Genomic DNA, 6561 nt, shown 5'->3' with positions numbered 1-6561 from the left:
AGGGTTGTGTTGCTGACACTTGGTGAGTTCCCTGGAACACCGGGGACACATTCATGTATAAAAGACGTACAAAAGTGCATTTTGCATGATAGGTCACCTTTAAAGGGGAATCCTGGTTTGATGCAACATAGCTCTTATTTTTTGGGGTTTGGACCATGACGATAATAACTAATATTGCATCAGGCAATGCAGTAATAATAATTCAACAAAAACAGATAAATTGCCTTTTTCATGGCAGACATGTTGACTCGTTGTAAAAGGAAAGACCAGGTGTAATTAATAACCCAAATAATTGCTCTCATTCAATAAATCCCAGTGATCCAGCATGCATATCAGGCAGAAGACATGTTGACAGAGGTGTTAATGATAGCATTGAGTGTGTCGCAGTCAAATAAATGGCAGTGTGACAGAGAGCCAGCAGGCACAATAACATGACTCTGATACTGAAACCACTAAATGGATTTTAGCTATCCCTAATTTGATTATTCACACCTTTCATGTCATAATATCTGCTGTAATATGGGTCTATCAGGCAGATATTAGACGAAGCCTCACGATAGCCAAACATGTCTTTAGACAAAACATACATCACATTTTAGACATTTTCCTATAGATTATTATTGAAATCAGTTTTAAAGTTACGACAGTCTGGTTAAACTATTGGCTTCTTTACAACCTGTCTTATCTATGAACAAGAGAATAGACCATTCCCACATACAAAATAAATCTACTGTCATAGTTTAAATACTGAATAAAAATACACTGATAGATGCTACTCCACTTATTCAGCCCTAAAACAAATGACGGCCAACTGGTATATGGAGAAAGTTAACACTAGGGTGACATGTGACTAGATTTTAACATGCATTCACTATTATAGATCTTGATTTTCATTTGTGAAACCTAAATGCTTAGTATTAAAATACAGCACCATTTCATTTATGAGGGGTTGTCTTTCATGATGCTGGCTACAAATGGTGTATTACAATGGGAGCATGTGTAACTGTAAAGGTCTAAACTGTGGCGTGCAGCAAGGTAGATGTCTTGGACCTCTACTGTTATCTATCTTTACAAATGATTTGCCATATGGTTTACATGAAGCAATTATACCACTATATGCACATGCTTCTACACTGTATTGGCAGCCGATACTAATGGAAATTTAGATATTACTGAGTTAGTTGGTACATAACATCAGATCCAAATCCACTTTTCTGGGATCTAGTCATAAACGTATCTATGCCTATTCTGTGTCTCTAGGTAACGTATAGGAGGGTATGGTTAAATAACTGTGGGATAATAGGGGCACATGGACCAAGGTCAAATTTGAACTCCGGTCCCCAACATGAAGACCAAGTGTACATGGGCCTCCAGCTCTACCAACTGACGAAGCCCTATTCTTGAAGTGTATCGAATTTAAAGTAAAAAATGTGCTTATTATCCAGTCTCATTGTAAATACAACTTGACAATTATGAGCTTTACCATTACCATAGGACATACAGTTGTTGTGAGTTGTTATATTCAAGTATTCCTATACTTTATATAAACCTACAGCTGCAAAGCAAACTCAGAAAGTGTGTTGATGCATAATGTGTTTCTGCAAAAGAGAGCTGTAATGTAATTCTGTGCATTGCTGCGGATACTAACCTGCTCCGTAAGTTCACAGTAGTCTAAGTTGGAACCAAATCATTTTAGATTTGAGAGCTCTGCCTCCTCTCTTTCCCTCTATTATAAATACAATGGGTGAAATCTCCCAATGGGGGGAAGCAGCCCTTTGATATGCAAAATTTGTGGCTCGATCAGCTTTGTGAAAACGCCTGTCGTTTCTTCTGACACTGTGGTTTGAATGTGATTATCACAGAAATGCCCTGCTGTGTAAATAATGTATCAGATTTCTGTTCCTTCACAAGAGATCTTTAACTCTGATTTGTCTTTTCTTCTTTTCCCTTCTATCAACTGTTTCTTGTTATCCTCATCCCATCGCCTTCCACCAACCTCCTCAAGTGTTTCCTCGCACCTCTACTGTCCTGCCTTTTAAAAAACCCTCTCCTCACATTTCATCTTTCATTTGTCACTGCCAACACTTTTCTCTGTCTTCTCTCATCCACTGTTTTGTCCCCTCACCTGCTCACAGGTGGAGGATGACTGGAAGTACGTCGCCATGGTGATCGATAGGATCTTCCTTTGGGTGTTTGTGACCGTATGTGTCCTGGGAACTGTGGGCCTCTTCCTCCAGCCGCTTTGTGGCTTCGTTTCATAACTTCTAAACTAACAGGCTTCACTGTCGCCCTGTGTCGAACAATCCTGAACTATTGATGAACTTTTAGTTCTCAGTTGAACAATCAGAAGACAGAGCCCTAAAGCGCAAATTGGTGTGCAAGTTTTGCTTCTTGCCTTTTGCAAAAAATATCGAAACAATGACGTTGGGTTTACAGTTTTGGCACTGGCTGGTAAAGTGCGTAACAGAAACAAAGGTTCTAATACCTAATTTTTATATATTTTAAGGCTGCTTTACCTTAACAATCATTATCATAAAGACCTTTAGAATACCTTATAAAGCCTTTGGATGAACTTCAAAGAAATCAAGGGGGTAATGCGTTCTACAAAGTGTGGTCTTTTAACACAGTTGAAAATGTTTGACAAGAAAATAAAACATTTAAAAAATATATCTAGTTCATTGATCAAAGCTTTTAAATGTATCTCTGTAATCTGTAATGTTTTGCTAGGTTTGTCTGAATGTGTAACAACATGTTGTAGAGCCCAGAGATGATTAAACAGCAACAATAGGCAGTGACTGTGATTTGGTTCTTGTTAGCAATGTGTAGCATCACGCTATCATCACACGGAAATGGTTTCTATTGCATAGAAAAAAGTGGTAATTTACTTTTGACTGATTCATTATTTACTGCGTTTAAGCCTTGTAGTGTTGATTAAGCCAGCCAGGACTCCTGAAAATGACTTTGTCATACAGCTAAAGTGTGTTGTCACTTACATTTCAAGGGGTATATATTTTGTCCCAGATTACTTTTGTTTTGGTAACACAGATACAGCACGAATGAGTGAATGGACGGAGGACAGGGTGGATTAGAGGGTAATGTTCAGAAAGGTGTTCGATTCCCGTGTCGTTGACATAATGTTCAGAAAGGTGTTCGAGTCCCGTGTCGTTGACATTTGAGGTCAAAAGTCAACGACGTGGGAAGCCGAACTGGAAACTTTCTACATCCAGTTGACGGGACACAAACTCTTCAACACTGCTTCTTTCCCCCGCTGAGCTGACGGATGACTGTCATGCCCACTCCCCAGTCTGATCCATCAAACTGCTCACTGTCAGAACCAATCGCATTCGCTGCCACCTTTGTGTCATTCACAATTAGAGCTCCGATTCCTGGTGCGCTTGGCAGCAGTTTTGACAAGTAAGGGGACGAGGCTGTTTTTTTCCTACTGATTAGAAAACCATGTGTTCATAAATGTTCTTTCTGATTAATGTTCCACACGTTAATTGGTTGGCCTGGTGAATATTGGATGAAATGCTACTTGATTAGCTGTCCCCGAAATAGCATTTAATCTATTCATTCACAAGAAGATTCTATCGACCAATATTATGGCTATTAATTTAAGCTCTCTTTTTCTCTTGTCACTTTTGGATTACGTTTACCATTACAAACCAATGCAAGAAACATGCAGACATTTAGATTGCTTTGACCACAAGAATATTATCGTTAGATTACAGCACTATAAATGTTTTGCTTCATTTCCTGAATTTCATTTATCCCCATTTGTATTGTTATATGATTAAGAAATGCACACCTCATGCTGAAGGGAGCAAACAGGTTTGTACAAGTGATACCTTTCTTTTGTCTTTGAAATAAAATCAATATTAGTTCAAATAAAGTTACAGTTTTACTGGCAGCAGTTAAATAAACTCAACTTGTGCATTTAAACAAACACTTTCATGTTCATGGGAGACATGGTTATGCACATACATAAACACAGGACGTTTGCCATGATATTTATTTTTGCCATTATACACAAAACAGCCACAGTTGCGTCGTCTAATTAAAATCCGGACATGTTAGTGGTATTCAGACATCATTTCATTGTTGAGATAAAATGCATCGTTTTCTATGACATTCCCACATAACCACATTTATCTCTCAGAGGTTCGTTCTTCCAGCTGTTGGTTACATGTTGAGTTTGTAATGAGTAAGGGAGGATTTTACAGTTGCACAAGATTTACATTTGGTCTGCCATTGATTAACTGCAGTATCTACAAGCTCCATGTCCTTATCTATTAATAACACATATGCACCCATTTTGCAATAAAAACAGAACACTTGGATAAAGCTATTGACATATTTTGTCTACTTTTGGCTTGAGTCCAAGCCATTGTTTTCTACAGTGATACTTTCCGACTTTGCGGGAACAGTTCAAGGTATCTACTTTACTTTTTCGACATTTAAATCCCCTTGTACAAAAAAGCAAGGTCTATAAAATATGATTCCACATTTTTTCAGAAGTACTTGACTGAGAGAGTTGGTTTTCTTACTGCTTTTGTCAATGATGGATGTTTGAATCAAATAAATGTGAGTGTATTTTCAACTTAAAGTGAGAACCTCAAAATTCAATCAAATCCTTGCCGACGTGTTATGCTCATTGTGTGCAATCGTAAAGTAAATGATATAAGGTGTATCTGTAACCACTTCCTCTGCTCACTCATTTACTACTAGCAAATTAACACAGTAATGTTTCAGAGCTGCTCAATAGTCATTTTAAAATGTTACCATTTTGGGACTGGCTAAAAGGAAAAAAGACATGCAATTATCTTTTTTCATGGAGAGCAACTATACAGTTCAGACATTTGGTACAATTAACACTAAATAAAATGGTTAATTATAGTGATTACAGATTCAGACTTTAAATTCAATTATCACTTCAGAGAAAGCACTCCAGCGCCTGCCCGTAAGGCTCCAGAACATGTCAAACCCAGTATTAACCAATCACAATTCATTCGGACTCCTCATGTTCTTCCAGCTCTTCTTTCTGGGCATCTCTTTGGAGGACGTTATAGACCTCTTTCTCTGCCTTGAGACCAGTTCATCCATCTTATTGTGATTCTAAGGGTAATAATCCAACACATCCATCAGCTCCTGGATCAGCTCCAGCTCTTCTTTCAGCATGAGACCTTTTTCTTTGTTCTGGATCATGGGTATTTTTGCTCGTGCACATTACTTCCAGGTCTGCTCTTTCTCAAAATCATTGTTGAGGAACTCTAACTTTGGATTGTTTCTCTTTGGTCTCTGTGTCCAGCCTGGTAGAGTAACCTTCTCCTCCTGGCAGTCAATGTGCTGCTCTTCATCCTGGAGGTGAGTCTTTAACACCTCAACCTGGGTATTTAGAGCCTTGTTTTATGTCCCCCTGTCCTTCAGCTGCCTGGCCCAGGTTTTGAAGCCTAAAGATGACCTGTTCAGCTTTAAAGTCATGGTTCAGTTGTCTCTGGTTCAAGTTTGTTGTCCCTGTTCAAATTTCAAAGTGGTCAGTTAAACTGTACATTATTAACACTCGCATTACTAATTCAGTGTAATAAATTGATGGTGAATTAATTATATTAGATGTGCCAATGTTCATTCATGATTATACTAATGGCTACCATGTGTTGTCCAACGACAATCGATCAACCTTGACCCTACTTGTAGCTCCAATAACACAACTAAAAAGTAAAAAGCGAACACACACATTGAAAACCCATCCTCCAACCCGACCATCCAACCCAGTCTCACGGCATTTCGTGTTATAGTCACTACATTTAATCTATTGATTCGTGTTCACCAACACGATTTTCCCCTTTTTTTTTGTGTCACACACAACGATTTTAAAAGCAATGTATTTCTATTGGTAGTATGTTTCGTGCCTGCAGCATGTCTTTTTGTCCGTTCGGGTCTTGGAAGACCGGAAGCTGTGGGGTTCATAAAAACATGTTCTGACTTTTTTTGTCATCTGTGAGGAAAAGAAATGGGGCTCAGAGCCTCAGAATATTGAAATCTGTATTTTTTAAAATCTTTTTTTCCTTCTAATTTGTTATTCTTTTCTAAATAACACACTGTTATTTACTCACCAATAACACACAATTATCCTTGTTTTTATTTATTTGTTTAATTCCATAATCTCAGGCTTTTTTGACGTCTGTCAGGAACTGAATTTCAAAATAAAAATAACCGGAAACAGACGTAGGCATTTCGAGCTATTACCCAAGATCCTCAGCTATGGTTTAAGCTCGCTGATTGGATGTTTTAGCCGCAATTCATGTAGGGACATGGTGTTAATGCCATATCAAATCTGAAAAACATTTATGAGTTTAGGATGGCCGAAGACACTACACTACCCATAATCCCCAGCTATCGTTTAGGACTACTGTCCCCGTGATTAATCTTCAAGCTCTGGGATTGGATGTTGGAGTGGCAGTGCGCCAAGGTTACGCCGAGCGCCAAACAGCTGCTTGAAATGGAATGAAACCACGCCAGACTATCCAAAACTGGAATCGAACGCCCCCCCAGAACTACACA

The sequence above is a fragment of the Notothenia coriiceps genome, unplaced genomic scaffold (assembly GCF_000735185.1).
Source record: "Notothenia coriiceps isolate Sejong01 unplaced genomic scaffold, NC01 NC01_scaffold00002405, whole genome shotgun sequence".
Taxonomy (NCBI): domain Eukaryota; kingdom Metazoa; phylum Chordata; class Actinopteri; order Perciformes; family Nototheniidae; genus Notothenia; species Notothenia coriiceps.
Note: the sequence above shows the minus strand (reverse complement) of the source record.